Here is a 15,108-nt window from a genome sequence, read left to right as displayed (position 1 = left end):
ATTATAGGAGTAACTGACACATGGTTAGATGTGGATGACAGAAACAAATACAATACTTCCACACATTTTTGCTAAAAACAAGCAGTACTGAATGAATGTGAGGCTATATATCAAAAATAACCATCAGGCTAGAAAACTGAGGGAAGAGGGTAGAGACACCTTAGGATCTACAGTACAAAGGTCAAACTAGAAAATAGAAGTGGGGGGAGGGCGAGCGAGCGAACGAGCGAGAGAGAGAGAAGCACCCAGGGGTGCAGAACCAGGGAACTATTTACATATTAAAACTATTTCCCAAATTTAATATGTGCTTTTCTATATTTATTGTCAATTAATTGTCCATAATATTGCTATTCTATTTTTCAAAGAAATGTTTGTTAAAAGAAAAGTCACGGCACCAGCTGGATTTGAACACACAACCTCTGGTCGGGAACATAGACCACAGTGCCACCCGCAAGGTCACATGAGAAGAGGTGAAACAGCCCTACACATACAGAATCAACAGACATTGTACAGAATGTAGTACTGTGTTGCAGTACATGAATATAATCATATTGATATTAATTTCTTTAGATACGTGATTCCATATTATATTCCCTATTAATCAAATTCTAAAAGTATGCTTGTTGACTCCGGTATCGAGCATATTCGCAGAAAAGCTTAAAACTATCACTTTTTATACATATTTCACATCTTAGTTAAAGACTTCGATGTTTAAAATGTTTAGGGAGAAATGGAATACTGGTGTGTATTTTTTCTTTAAAGTACCGATTCCTGGAATCTGACTGGCTGACACCCTTCTGAAGTGGTACCATAATCTCTGGTATACGGAAAAGAAAGCGTAGATAAAAAAGCTTGGATTCTCATGTATCTGATACAAGTCTCTTTTAATACAGTCTTTGCTGTGCTCTTGAGGATCCTTGTGATATTTTGAGCTCTGGTTGAATGATAAGTGTCGCAGTTTAAATAATTTTCGTTGTTAGAAATTATGAAACGCTCTGTTAAGAGCAAGGGAGTTTTTATGTCCGTTACAGTATAAGAAAATGCCTGACAAAGTAGGGCTTGGACAGATTCCAAGTGCTTGTACAAATGTGCTAAAGAAATGAGCAAAAAAAGTCATTTATTCCTTTATCATATTGGCTAGCTAATGTCCTGTCCTCGTTAGTTAGATCAACGAAATGCTGTGGTGTTTGTCAAAGAAAAAACTAAAAGTATTTTCGTTTAAAATGATGGTTAGAAAGAATGTGGACCAGCGTAATACTTTGAGTTTACAGCTTGTCCAAAGTCATTCATTATTAATACTATTAGTAATATCTTCGGTAAAGGCTTTGATGCATAAAATATTTCTGCATAATTAAAATATTTATGATAAAGGTAGGTTGTGTACTTTTGTCCAACTGAGCAATCTTGCTTTCATAAAATATACCAACTTTTTAATGACTGATGATTAACATGCTGTAATACACAGTTTAAATTTAAAAGGTCAAATGCTGTACATGAGAGGTTAAGCTTTATTGGCTCCTCCTGGCGGTTTTACAAGGTGATTCCGGATACTTTCCGGCATGACGTCAAATGACGCGTTACACCTTGTGATACTGCATTTTCATGCGACGCCCACTGCGGTGTACTGCGAAATACCCCACGCGTTTTGAATGGCTGCATCTGTATACTATAAAACATCTAATGCAGATAGCGCAAGAAGCTTATTATATGGTGAGATCTGGGAGGTATGTACTGTAGCAAAAGTGACATTATATTTCTAGGAGATTTCAACTTTTCTCACAGTTATGATAGGGAATACAAAACCTGAAGTTGAGATGTATGAAATGGTTAATTATTGTTTCTGAAGAGGAATTAATTTAGGACAGAGAATACGAGCGGGTTTCTGGAACAGGCTTCCCAGCCAGATAATTGAGGCCCAAGCTCTGGGCACATTTAAAAAATGGCTAGATAAAAGTTTAGATGACATAGCTACTAAATTATCAAACAAGCAAGATGATTTGAATTGCCCCCTCGTATTTGCAGACCCTTCTTATGTTTTATGCAAGCAATATGTAAATTGTTAACATAGTTATAATAAATCATCCCAAATGAAACAAGGATCACCAAATTATATGATTGATGACCATTTTTACTATGATTAATGTCACCTTTTGTCTTTTGAATATCATTTCTTATGTTCAAAATAATGCTTGAAGTAATACAGGATCCCAACATACATAAACTGTGTGTACTCTGAACTTGTGAACCACTGCCCTTTAAACAGACTTCTTCACATTATGTATGGTTATGGACTGTATGTTAACGTCCTTGTGTAACATCTGCAGAAATTTAAAAATGTTTAAACTTAGACGCTGGCAAAGTCTGTTTCTAATTTACCACGGCTTTTCCATAAAGCCTTTGTAGATAAGATTTCCATAGTGACTAGGCAGTATTCTTTCATACATCATTTCTGGACAAGATCTGGCTCAGAGAGAAAGAATATAATATGGAAGATGTATGTAGTGTATATGCTGCTAAATAAAGATGCATGATTTAATTATCATTATAAATATTCTCGAACAACCCGTTACCATAAATGTGGTGAACATAATGAGAACTTGAAAAATGTTAAATATATGGTAGTCACATGAATCCCACGTTTCAGGGGGTTTTATTTTTAAATTAAATATTTATCTAAATTAAACAATTGATTAACATAGTTTATGCTATGACACAGCTACAGAACATTCATTGAATGTTCATTTTGTTTGGCATTTGGCCTCACTTTTTAATTTACAGTACCTTATCCCTCACAGTAATGCAAAGAAACCTAGTGTACCTGTGTCTAATCACCAGCAAGTCATTAAGTTAAATGGTTTGCTGGTGAATGTTTCAGACAAAGTTAAAAATGTAGCTAATCACATTTTCAAAACATGTCTGAAGTAACTTTTAAAATTCTTTCTTGCCCTTCTTTAGATATTGCCTATTATTATCTACTGAATGGATACTGTACATGTGTCTACTTTTGCTAGTAACAACTCGTATGAACTGCAGCTGACTATGCAATATAGCAATTCAAAAGTGTTAAGAACCATATACCTACACAGGCAGTTGGATCGCCCAGAGCTATACCCACTGACCAGCACAAGACAGATTCAATGCAGAAAACCTGTTCTTCGATCTCACACTCAATTACCAGAGGCTAAGTACAACCCACAGTCACAGAAAAGAATACAGCTTAGAAAAGTCCTTGGTACTCAAACACAGTTACCAGCCTTTGCCATGAAGATCAGTCTGCTATACAGAAGATTAAACATACATCTCTCCAGTTTCTGTTTCGGTAAAGAGGGTATGGCAGGCTTTCTTTCTTTCGTTTTCTTTTGTCTTCTACTAGCCACCAAGTTCCTAAAAAGTTTGCTGCTTCAGCTCTGTGAAGCTGCCCCCCCACAACCAGCACAAACAATTAAACCCACCACATTCATTAGTGCTGCGTTTGTGCCGTTGAACATACCTTCCCAGTTGCTTTCGTTCCCAAAATATAGCATCTTCTTTTTCGGGTAATCACATGATCATGTATGGCTACTTTGACCACCAGTAACGCCATCTGGAAAGTTCAAACACTTTTTACTGGTGCGAGGATAAGAATGTCTGCAATTCTGTTTCTCTGTTTGCCAGGGAGGTAGGGGAGTGGCAGGTGGGAGGCTGAATTTAATTTCATGAGAGCTCTCTGCTTCCCATCCAATAAAGAAGAAAAAAGGGACCAAAGTATAAAAAAAGTTTCACAAACAGTACCTAAAACTGCTTGCAGGACCAGTGAAACCAGAGAAACTAGCATTCTTTGCTTCCATTTCGTTAGTCCCAGCTCTCCAGGCCCGCTTTTTTGTGCCTGCCCCCAGGAAGACAAAATCTCAGTACCACAGGTATGTTGCTAATGTCTTCCTTCTTCCTTTGGCCTGCTACTCCTAAACCAAATGTTCCATTCTCCTAGGGCCTTGCAGAAAGAGATTTCCCTTTCTTTGGCCATCTTGCTTGGAGAAACTAGTGGAAGGAAGAGAGCCCATCCACCCATAAAGATCAGACTTGTTTGTCCAACTAGTTCCATTCTCTGAGAGTTTGCCATTCTTTAAATGAGGGGCAAGAATGTCCAGGTGATCACAGGAGGAATCAGTGTTTTTGGAGAACTGACTGTATACAGATTGTATGCAGATTGCTAGGTGTCCTAGAGCTCTGTCTCTCCTTTTTCTCTTTTGTTTTCATTTTGTCTCCCTCTGCCACAATCTCCACTGGCTCATGCACCACCACACCTCAACATATCATCCCTTTGTAATGATCCCGCTGTTTAGTGGAACTAGCTACTTAACAAAAAATATTAACGTGTATTGTACTTTTAGATTCTCTAAAGTGCTCTTACCTATCTAATCTGCTACAGGTCAATGATGAGTGAGAGAGGTGTTTTCTGATTTTTTGAAGTTATGTTTCTGTTACTGCAAAATGTAGATGAGCTATAAAGCATTCCACATCATTTCACTGTATATGTGATTATAAAGTATCCCCTTAGGTATTTTAATTAGCAATAATTGCTTTATTGCTTTATTAAGGAAGCTGTTAGGAATTCTCTTGATGTTTTTGTATTTTAAAACATTGACATTGATAATAAGAATTAAAATATTAATTTTATTAATAATAAATGTAATACCATGAAATATATTAAATTTTCTGAGGCTGAATGGATTGCTCCATAATGACTACATCATACATTAATATTTGGATGTCTACTGAAGGGTTTTCTTTATGTTTCATTTCATACTCAATTTTTAATTTTTACAGCTTTTACATTTGCAAGCGCTCCCATAATTGGTCCTGTAAAAACTAGCTACCAATAAGATGTATGTGTTTTCAATTACATATCACAGGATATTTTCATACTGAAATTTCATTACAAATTAATGATGCACACTTGCAAGTTTAGTAAAGAAAGTAAGGGTGAGAGAGAAAACTGGGTATATACAAATATCTCAAAACTTAAAATGTTTTGTATACAGGATTTATGTATCAAGTTTTTTTTTGTGAAACTATCTCCCAAATTCGGTTTAATCTGATAAACCACTGTTAGACATGATAGCAATTTAAAGATTGGGTAAAAATGGAATGTGCATTTCATATTAAAATTAGTCTTTTAACAACTGTATAAAGGTTTTAGATGTTAAGCATGATTGGTGTTCTTTTAACCTCATTGTGATTTTATAGGCCAAGTTAGGTTTTATACAAATGACAGCTGGTAAGCCAAATAAGGATGATAATCACGATAATATTGAAATACGTTAATCTAGACATTCTTTCATGTCCTTTTAAACTTTAAACGTGTATTACCATTGGGTTTAATGGAAGACAATCAGCAAGTAAAATGAGTTGAAATAGTAATCTGGTAAACAGTGATCTGAAAGGATGTGAAAAATATTTTTACAAAGTACTACTACTTTTGGAGTGTTTAAAGTGTTCTGCAAAATATTATGAACAGTTATAAAATGAAATGAAAAAGGTTAATGTTAAGTCTCTCTGCTTTGTAAATCTGACACATATTTGATTAAAAGGACTGTTAAACCATTATCATTATGAAGTGTATACTGTTATAATTTAAAAAAATTATGGTGTTACCATAAAAATGCTATAAATGAGATTTCTTTGCTAAGGTAGCTGCAACTAGAAGCTAAAATACTAAACGATCCCGAGAGCCCTAAATGTCTTTCATCAGACAAGTCCTAATGAAGTCAAGTTAAAATCTGTGATACATTAATGAGAATGTTCCTTTTAGTGGCAATCATCCATTCACTTACTATTATAGCAGCTTTAATTATTGTTACTAATGATAGGATTTTTGGGTCAGTGCTTTCAGAAGGAAGCAAAAAACTTCCTTTTCTGCTGAACCACGCACTATGTTGTCACGACTGCTTGGTTAACCTAGTCAAACCTTTTTTTTTCTTTTGGCTACTTCATAATACTCGTATGAACGTGTGTGAAGTAATACACAAGAACAGCCTTTGATGATGATGGAGGAGTTAATGAGCCTAATCAAAAATACCTATTATGTTTTGCTGAGCCAGCACCTCTATTTTCTCATAGCTGATACATTGTTAAAGAACAGGATTTTTTAAAGGTTCGTTGGTTTGAAGGGCACAGCCCATTTGACACTAATGTGTCACAAATGTTTCTCACTGGATGTATTTTGCTTAAAATATACTTATGCTGTAATCACTCACAGCAAACTTCATATGTAGCAATATGTTACATATACACCTGATTTCTGCCTTTCTAAAAGGGTTGTAGTTAGTGACTGATTACTCAGTTCACTATAGCAGACTATTTGCAATTAACAATGAGACATCAAATCTGGAGATGGGAATAGCCGACAGTTAATTATTGCCAAGGCTTCAAAAGTGAAGTTAATGAATTTTAAAGTTCATCAATGAATAGCTAATTGAGTTACATGCCTGGAACCTAAATGGTGATTGTTGAACAATTTGGATTTTCCATGGAAGAAATGCTTTGAACTTTTTCAATTAAAAGTCATGTACTTTTTTTAAAATTCAGGAAAGAGTAACAAGACAAAGAACAAAAATAATTTTATACAAATTTGTGTTCAATTTGTGATTATTTTTTTATTGAAAAGCAGTTATGGAAGATATTAAATAAGATACATAATCATATGAATTCTCATTGTGTAATATTGTTGTTTAATGCATAAGGTTTTATGGGTACTATAGAGCTGAAAATGATAACACAGATCATAACGAACTACCAAACCCAAATATTAAGTTGTGACAATTCCCTGTGGCTGAACTCTTTAAAAGCCTTGACCACCACCCTCGACCACCCTTGAACAGACAACAGAATTTTAAAGGTCCTGAGACCCTTTCTTTTTATCGAGCCTTGGTCCTACCAGAATGTTGCATGCAGTTTTTAGGAACTAAACATTTAAAAGGGGGCTTGCTTGTTTACACTTTTAACTTTCAGTCTGTCCTGAATGTGAAAATAAATCTACTTCAAGGGTACTTTTTCCAACAACTTCAGCATAAAGAACTTTCCACAGTCTTTCCTCAACTAACTTGGTGTGATTTGTTACTAAACAGCTCTTTATTAGGTAATCAATTGATGATGTTAAGAACAGAAAGGAAAGAAAGTATCTGTCACTACCCAAATGAGCATTTTTTTTTCTAATGCAGAGGGTCAATGGTTAGATTTCAGGCAACATTCCAACATCATTGACATTGACATTGTCAACATGACACCTTGGTTTCTCATAGTTTAAATGGTCTGTCTTCAATCTTTCAGACCCCTCACTTGTCTATCTGTTTGGTCAGGAATACCTCTGTCTCACAAACAATACCTGAGATCAACCATGTGTCTGCTGAGATTAAGAGTGTGTAGAGTGTACATGGTACTTAAGATAAAATTGCCAGTGGAAGCTAGAAACACTATTGTACAGGAACTTAAAGTTGAAACAAATCACAGTGAAGGTACGACCTGTAGATGACAGGCAGAACTCTGGGAAGGCTATTAGAAAACCCAAAAGTGTGAATTTTCTACAGAGGAGACAGTGCATTATATCATCACAGTATGTCCTGTAATAATGCCAGAGCTGAAGAGTGCAGCAGTCACAAAACCAACAGGTGAGTATGAGGTTGGTACTGGAGAAGTAACTGGAATGGGAGCTGGGGCAAGATGCGCAGGGAGCAGTGAACAGAGGAAGGTGTCTATTGTATGGTGTTGTTAACATAACAACATATTGTTGTAATGTTGATTAGCGTGGACTTGTGGCAGGCCAGCATCTTGAGTTTATACTTCAGAGGCCACTGAATTCAATTCTGTTGGCTCAGTCATTTGTAATGATGCTGCACTGACCTGAAGTGTGCAGAAGTGACAGAACAAGAGAATGAATCCACTCACTGGGCTATGGAAAGTCAGCAAACAAACTGGCAAGAGAGAAACTGAAAGTACCGTACAGAGAGCAAAGGCTAGGTGGAACTCATGACAAAGGGCAAGTCCAGGAGATGTAGTTGAAATAGTGAGCAGGAAACAGTCAAGTAGACATGGGGAGTAAATGGGCAAAGAGAAGTCTGGGAGCAAGGTTGTAAAAACAAGCAAGGATCTGGATTGAAATTATTTCTGACAAAAAATAGTTTATTCTTTGCAGTGATATTAAGATTAAATATATCCATATCATATTCATGATATGTATGAGTGCAGTATATAGTAAACTATATCAAAGTACTAAAGGCAAATATTGATATTGGATTTAGGCTGGCTTTTGTATCCTGCATGGTGTGGGAGTAGTTAACATTGCTGCCTCACGATTCTAGGCCTGGGTTCAATTCCTGGTTTGCTACCTGTGTGGAGTTTTTATTTCTCCCTGTGTTCATGTGAGTTCCTCCTAGATGCTCCAGTCTCCCTCCACTATCCAAGGATATACTGGTATATTAATTGGCTTCAAGTAAAACTGGTCCTGGTGTGAATGTGTATTTGTTTGTGTCTGTGTTTGCCCTACAATGGACTGGCGACCCATCCAAAGTGTACCCCACCTTGCACCCATTACTTGCCAGGATTCACCCCTGGACTGCCCCAGGACACTTTATTCGAGAAAGCAGTGAAAAAATGGATGCATATTAAGTGGGATCAAAAGAAATGAGACACCTAATCTGTTTTTCAAAACGAAGGTTTCATGTTCAAAAACAATGACCACTGAATATCAGTTTATCCAAACTTTAAATGCTAGCCTTTTGGGAGAAATTAGAAAGCAGGACAGTAGCTTATTGGTGCTGAAGTATAAATGTGGTTGATTATACAGTTTAACAGGGCATTGCTAGCTAGTGCTACATATTTCACTTCTATTATCACATTGACAGAATACTAAACAAAAGCACTTTCTTGCAATTTCTAGTCATAAGCATATCAGGAAGACCACAGTAGAAGAAGACAGTACCAATAGAACTTCTGTGTTCATACTATAACCTGTCTCATATTGGGAAATGGGTACTGTTGCTGTACTGTTACCCTTTTCTTTTTAAATATGCTTTAAAAAAAGATAACATTATTTCATTTAATATCATTTCTTTTTTCTGTGTTTAAACATATTATTATTAATTCAAAAATCAATATAAAATAAATAAAAACATATACTGGTAAGACTGTCCTTTCTATTTAATTACTTTTGGCATTTCTTAATACTAATAAGATTCCTTAACAAACATCTGATATTTTTTAGCAACTGAATGTAACAGAATAATAATACATGGTTCAGAATCAGGTGGGTATCTCCTTACATTAATGGTATGATTTCAGAATATTTTTCCTACAATAGTTTAACTTGTTTATATTTCTAATACATATGTAATGTCTATGCAGCTGACTAATTAGTGGGGCCAGCAGGGGGCGCTCACCCTGCGGTCCATGTTGGTCCTAATGCCCCAGTATAGAGACACCTCTCCACTGATAGCTGATGTGTGGTTAGCGTTCTGGCGGACTATGGTTGCTGTCGCATCATCCAGGTGGATGCTGCACATTGGTGGTGGTGGGGGAGGGGATCCCCATTACCTGTAAAGCGCTTTGAGTGGAGTGTCCAGAAATATGTAAGTGTAAGCAATTACACGCTATGTAAGTGTAAGCAATTATTATTATTAATTATCTATTCTAATTCTAAATATTTGCTTCACTGCTGTAGGTTTACTAATTATTTAATAAAAAAGGAGCTTAGGTGATGACCGTGTACACTGGTGAATGAACTAAAAGTATTGCATACCTACTGGGTCATATGTCATTTGACGCAGAAGATTTGTATGTCTGTTCTATAGTTTCAGGGGCTCAGCAATGCCTGAAAGATGGTGGATTGAATCTGAAGCTCAAGCTCTTAAAAAGCAAATATTTTCAATTGATTGAATAACAGCATAATTCTACATAATATAAATGTCATATATTTATAAGATATTAACATGGGAATACTTTTTAGTTATAAAGTTTCTGTCAATGTTATTCAGAAATCTTTTGTATATTGTATAATTCATGCATGTATTCATGACATATAAAAAATTACAGATGACATAATATAATTTGTCAATAATAAATACACAGCTTCTAAAGCACAACACAGTATGAATGAAAGAGATGTTTGTGGTCAATAAACCAATAAACCTGTGCTCTCTGAGAGTTGACAAATGTACTGTGGAGGGTAATCCCTCTCCATGGGATAGAATCCCTCATCCTGCTTGAAACTCAGTAGGTTCTTCACCATCTTATGCATGTAGTCAGGTTTTCACTCCTCTAGTCAAATATTTTAAAGACAAAAAATACTTGATGGGTTAATGGAGTTTGTCTATATCCCCAGAAATGTATTATACAGATGCAGCCATTCAAAGTGCACGGCACAGACACGTACCGAAGGTAATTGGCTACGGCCTCGCACATCACGATGCAAAATACTGCGGTACGTGATTGGTTGACCGACAGGGGCACTCGTGGTGCGTTGGTTGGTCGTAGAAAGATTTAAATGTCTTTACTGTGCCCGTTTAAGTATTGAATATTTATATGGAATTTTACCACTGAAGGGAAATCTTAGTAGCTGAGCATAAAAAGAATAGGAGCATACTGTAACGCGTGTGAAGGCCATAAACGATATTAATTTTGGAACTTAAACATACAGTATATGGCTGGTCTCGGTACTTTAAAGAAAACATACACACCAGTACTCCATTTCTCCCTAAACATTTTAAGCATCGAAGTCTTTAACTAACGTGATACCGGAATCAACAAGCATACTTTTAGAATTTGATTAAAAGGGAATATAATATGGAATCGCGTATCTAAAGAAATTAATAACGATATAATTATACTCATGTACAGCAACACAAGAATTGTACACGCTGTACGATGTCTGTTGATAATGTTTTGTAGGGCTTTTTCAGCACTCATCATGTGACCCTGCCGGTGGCGCTGTGGGTTAGGTTCCTGACTCCTACATCACACGTTGCGTGTTGAATCCGGCCGAAGCCATGACCTTTTTTTTAACAAACATGTCTTTGAAAAAATAAAACGTTTCCCTGGCTCAGAGATTAAATAAAACTTCACTCGCACCAAACAAATTTATATTTCTAAATATCACAACATGATCGAATTTAAGTAATTTTAATAACAATGAATAGTCACCTAGGCGTTACAATATAAACATTTATACTGATTTAAATCGCGTTTAAATCGCCTTTATTTAAAACCCATAAATAAAGCTGATACTGTTTAGACTTTTAATTATTTAAAACTGTATTACAGCAGCACAATGCACAATGCAACGTAAATCGCTATCTTTGTCTTCTGCGTAATAATGTTCACCTCTCCGTCCAGCAAATTAACAATAGTAATAATAATGAACTTTATTGTATATGGCGCCTTTAAAGGTGGCTCCTCAAAGCGCTTTACAGGATAAAAACAATAACAACAATACTGTTAGGCTGGGCAAACGATTTTTTTTAAAGAAATACAAAATGAGATATAATGATGTGTTCCGGCTTAGATATTAACGAAGAGCATAACACGTGGGCGGCCAGCGGGAGTGCTGGCTGTAACGAATTAAACCGGTTTCACAGGTATTTTCAAAGTAGAAGGGGGCGAGATTTCCAGCGAAAGACACCTCCCCCCCTCCTAAACCACCCAGTAAGTACAGTACTTACTTGTTAAGAAAGCTCAGCTCCTCAATGAAATCGCTTTAACATGCTAATGCGTTGGTGTAACAGTCCGGGAGTGGCAAGCTTCTAATGTCAACCCGACTACGGCGAAAGGAGCCCTTCTTTCATTGGAAGACAATGAACATATTCTAGCCCTAAATGAATTAATAGCAAACATGGTTTACATAAAAGACATTTTTCCAAGAAAGTTTAGCCTTTGTCCCTAATGAAACCACTAAATAAAGACATAAATATAGAAATCTTAAGATTTTTAAAATACATGACTTTGCTAAAATTTATTTAAAAATAAAAATAATTACAAATGCCAGCGGAGAGAGAGAACAGGGGAGGGATGTTGGTTTTGCATAAGGGGCGGTGCTATGGAAATGAGGTCTATTTGGGAATGTGGAGTTACATGTTCTGGCTGTTTGTGAATTATCGTTGTTGAGTATGGAGTGTTGAGGCAAAATGCAATTTAGCGCTTTCTGGCAAGAGGAGACCCCCAAATTAATAATGTAACATGCTATTGTTTGTGCATGAACATAGTTACTGTATACTGTTATTTCTTTAGATACACGATTCCATGTTATTTTTTAATCCCTGGCGGGACCGGGAGTCCATAAGAATCGAGTAATAGGTTTCATTGCGCTTTGACAGATCGTCTTTAAATCAATTGTTGATTTAAAGGTTGACAGTAAATGTTTATATTGTAACGCATACTGTACAGCCTCTATTTCTCTATAAAAATCTAAAAGATCGTTTGCGCAGCCTAAGAGGGGGGCGAATGCACTACAATAGATTAGCATACTGTAGAGGAACACAGTATGTACAGTACAGTACACCGCAACACCACAAACTGCCACCTGACCTCGCCGCTGGAGGGTACTCGCTACCCCCGGCACAGCACCCCGTCCCTCACGCCCAAGTCAAGGCAACCACCTTCCTGCTACAACCAGTCCAACCCCAGGATACAGTCCTCACGGACTGGGGCAAGGTACTGTAGAAGGGGTGTTTCACCCTCGCAGCCCCAAAGTGCACAGTGAGCGCCCTGGGGGTCTGGCTGCCTTGGTACCCGGCAGGATACCAGGCCGCAGCAGGGTGATGGTCGAACCGGTGTCGACGAGGGCCTGGCAGGGTCTGCCCTCGATGAGGCAGGGAAGAAGTAAGCCCCAGCTGTGGCCAACCCTTCCCACGGCAGCAGGTGGGGTGAAGCACTCCTTCTGGCTTTCTGGAGTGGGGGTAGAGTCGCTCAAGGGCGGCCTTCCCCTCTTTAGGCCACCCCGCTCCCGTTTCCTGACGGCCTCTGGAGTCCCCGGGGCTCCAGCGCCCGGTACTCCCGTGCGATGTGTCCCCTCTCCCCACAGCGGTGGCAGATGACCAGCCATCGTCGCGCCCCCAGCATCGCCGCGCTGGGCGTCTCCTCCTCCCCATCTGATTCCCCGTGCGCCCCTTCGTTGGTGCCCACCGGTCTCCTCGAATACGGCATCAGCCTGCTCAGCCAAAGCCAGGGCCTGCTCCAAGAGGACGGGCGTGGCCAGCATCACGTGGCACTGCACCTCAGTCGGCGCCAGGGCCCAGAGGAACGCCTGGAGCGCTATCTCCCGGTGGGCCTCCTCTGGGAGAGTAGGGTAAACCTGGCGGGCTAAGTAGGCCACATCTGCAGCTGTTACCTTCACTGTTACCTGGATACCTCTTTATTTAGAACTCACTCTTCCCCCTGCCTGTCTGGCTTCTTTTAATCCTTCTGTTCCCGGATTGCAGCGGGTAAGGTATTTTTCCAAGAAAAAAAGAGAAATTTAAAAAAGAGAAATTTCACCAGAGCCCCTTCTCGTGTCTAATTTTTAGTTTAGAAGGATTCAAGCAGGATTTTGGATGAAAGGCAGCGACCTTAATCAAGCCCAAATCATAATTGAACCCATTCAGAGCCTACATTACATTTTAGTGTTTCATTCTGAGCAGAAGACCCTCACACCTGAAGAAGGCTTGTGTTTTCTCATCTTTTAAGCATGTGTACAATGCTGTAATACAATTTAAAATAATTAAAAGTTTAAACAGTATCAACTAAACTCCATTAATATAAGTATCGAGTGGTATTAAATAAATACAGCTTTTTAGTATAGATTACACTTTTCTAAAATGTATTTAAAAAATAAAAACGATTACTAATCTAATCTTTCCACGTTTGATCCCAAAATCCCAAGAAAAATAAATCTAAACGGGGAGAAAGCTATGCTGAAAGTTTATTAATATACTTAGAAGACAAAGATAACAATTTATGTTGCATTTGTCTGATTGTGAATCAAAAAATACATTTAATTAACTGCTCTCAGTGACAGCTGACAATCCTCCATACACTCAAGTGAAAAATTAGTAATGCCAATGTAAACGTCATATTTACAATTTGTTGATAATAGAAATGTTAAGTTCTCTAAAGCTTTGTGAGGCAGCAAAAGGCAGCAAAAGATTCGAACAGCCTATATTGTAATGAGCTGCTGAGCTGAGAATGGGTTATGTTCCTGCTGTCAGAGGGGGTGGAAAGTGCCCACGGTCATTTAATTAGTATTACAATTCGCACTGATTCCCTTGCGAAGATATGGACATAAGAATATTCGTGCGTGGTCAAAAAATGGCATTAAGCACCTAAAATTAATATGGTTAATAAGAGTAAACTAACATGCTGTAACAAGATCGGCTAAACTGTGATCTATCGCTTACGCCTGAAATTGGAGTTGCAGCGAATAGCGACTAATAAGTCTGTCTTTCTGTGGGGGGAAGGGAATCTGATCTGATCTGCAAACCTCCAACAGAGCTGTTCAACCGGTTTTTGTCGGGCACCTCAAGTGTCAGGTGTAAGCGATAAATATATTTAGCTGAAAAGCTGTACAACGCAAGACATTTCGTTACTGTAGGTTTCGTGAAAAAGCACATTGTGCTGCTGTAATACAGTTTAAAATAATTAAAAGTCTAAACAGTATCAGCTTATGTATGGGTTGTAATTTAAAAAAAGTCAAAAACCACACTAAAAATGCAATTTAACACTTTCTGGCAAGAGGAGACCCCCAAATTAATAATGTAACATGCTACTGTTTGTGCATGAACATAGTTACTGTATACTGTTATTTCTTTAGATACGCGATTCCATGTTATATTCCCTATTAATCAAATTCTAAAAGTATGCTTGTTGACTCCGGTATCGAGCGTATTCGCAGAAAGCTTAAAACTACCACTTTTTATACACGTTATTTCACGTTAGTTAAAGACTGCGATGCTTAAAATGTTTAGGGAGAAATGGAATACTGGTGTGTATTTTTTCTTTAAAGTACCGAGACCAGCCATATACAGTTTACATACTGTATGTTTATGTTCCAAAACTAATATCGTTTGTTATCCCAAGTTGTTTGAATCACCACAATTCAAATAGAGA

Source organism: Atractosteus spatula, chromosome 3 (genome assembly GCF_055471065.1).
Source record: "Atractosteus spatula isolate fAtrSpa1 chromosome 3, fAtrSpa1.hap1, whole genome shotgun sequence".
NCBI lineage: Eukaryota > Metazoa > Chordata > Actinopteri > Semionotiformes > Lepisosteidae > Atractosteus > Atractosteus spatula.
The sequence above is the reverse complement of the archived record's forward strand: the minus strand, read 5'-3'. Positions refer to the sequence as shown.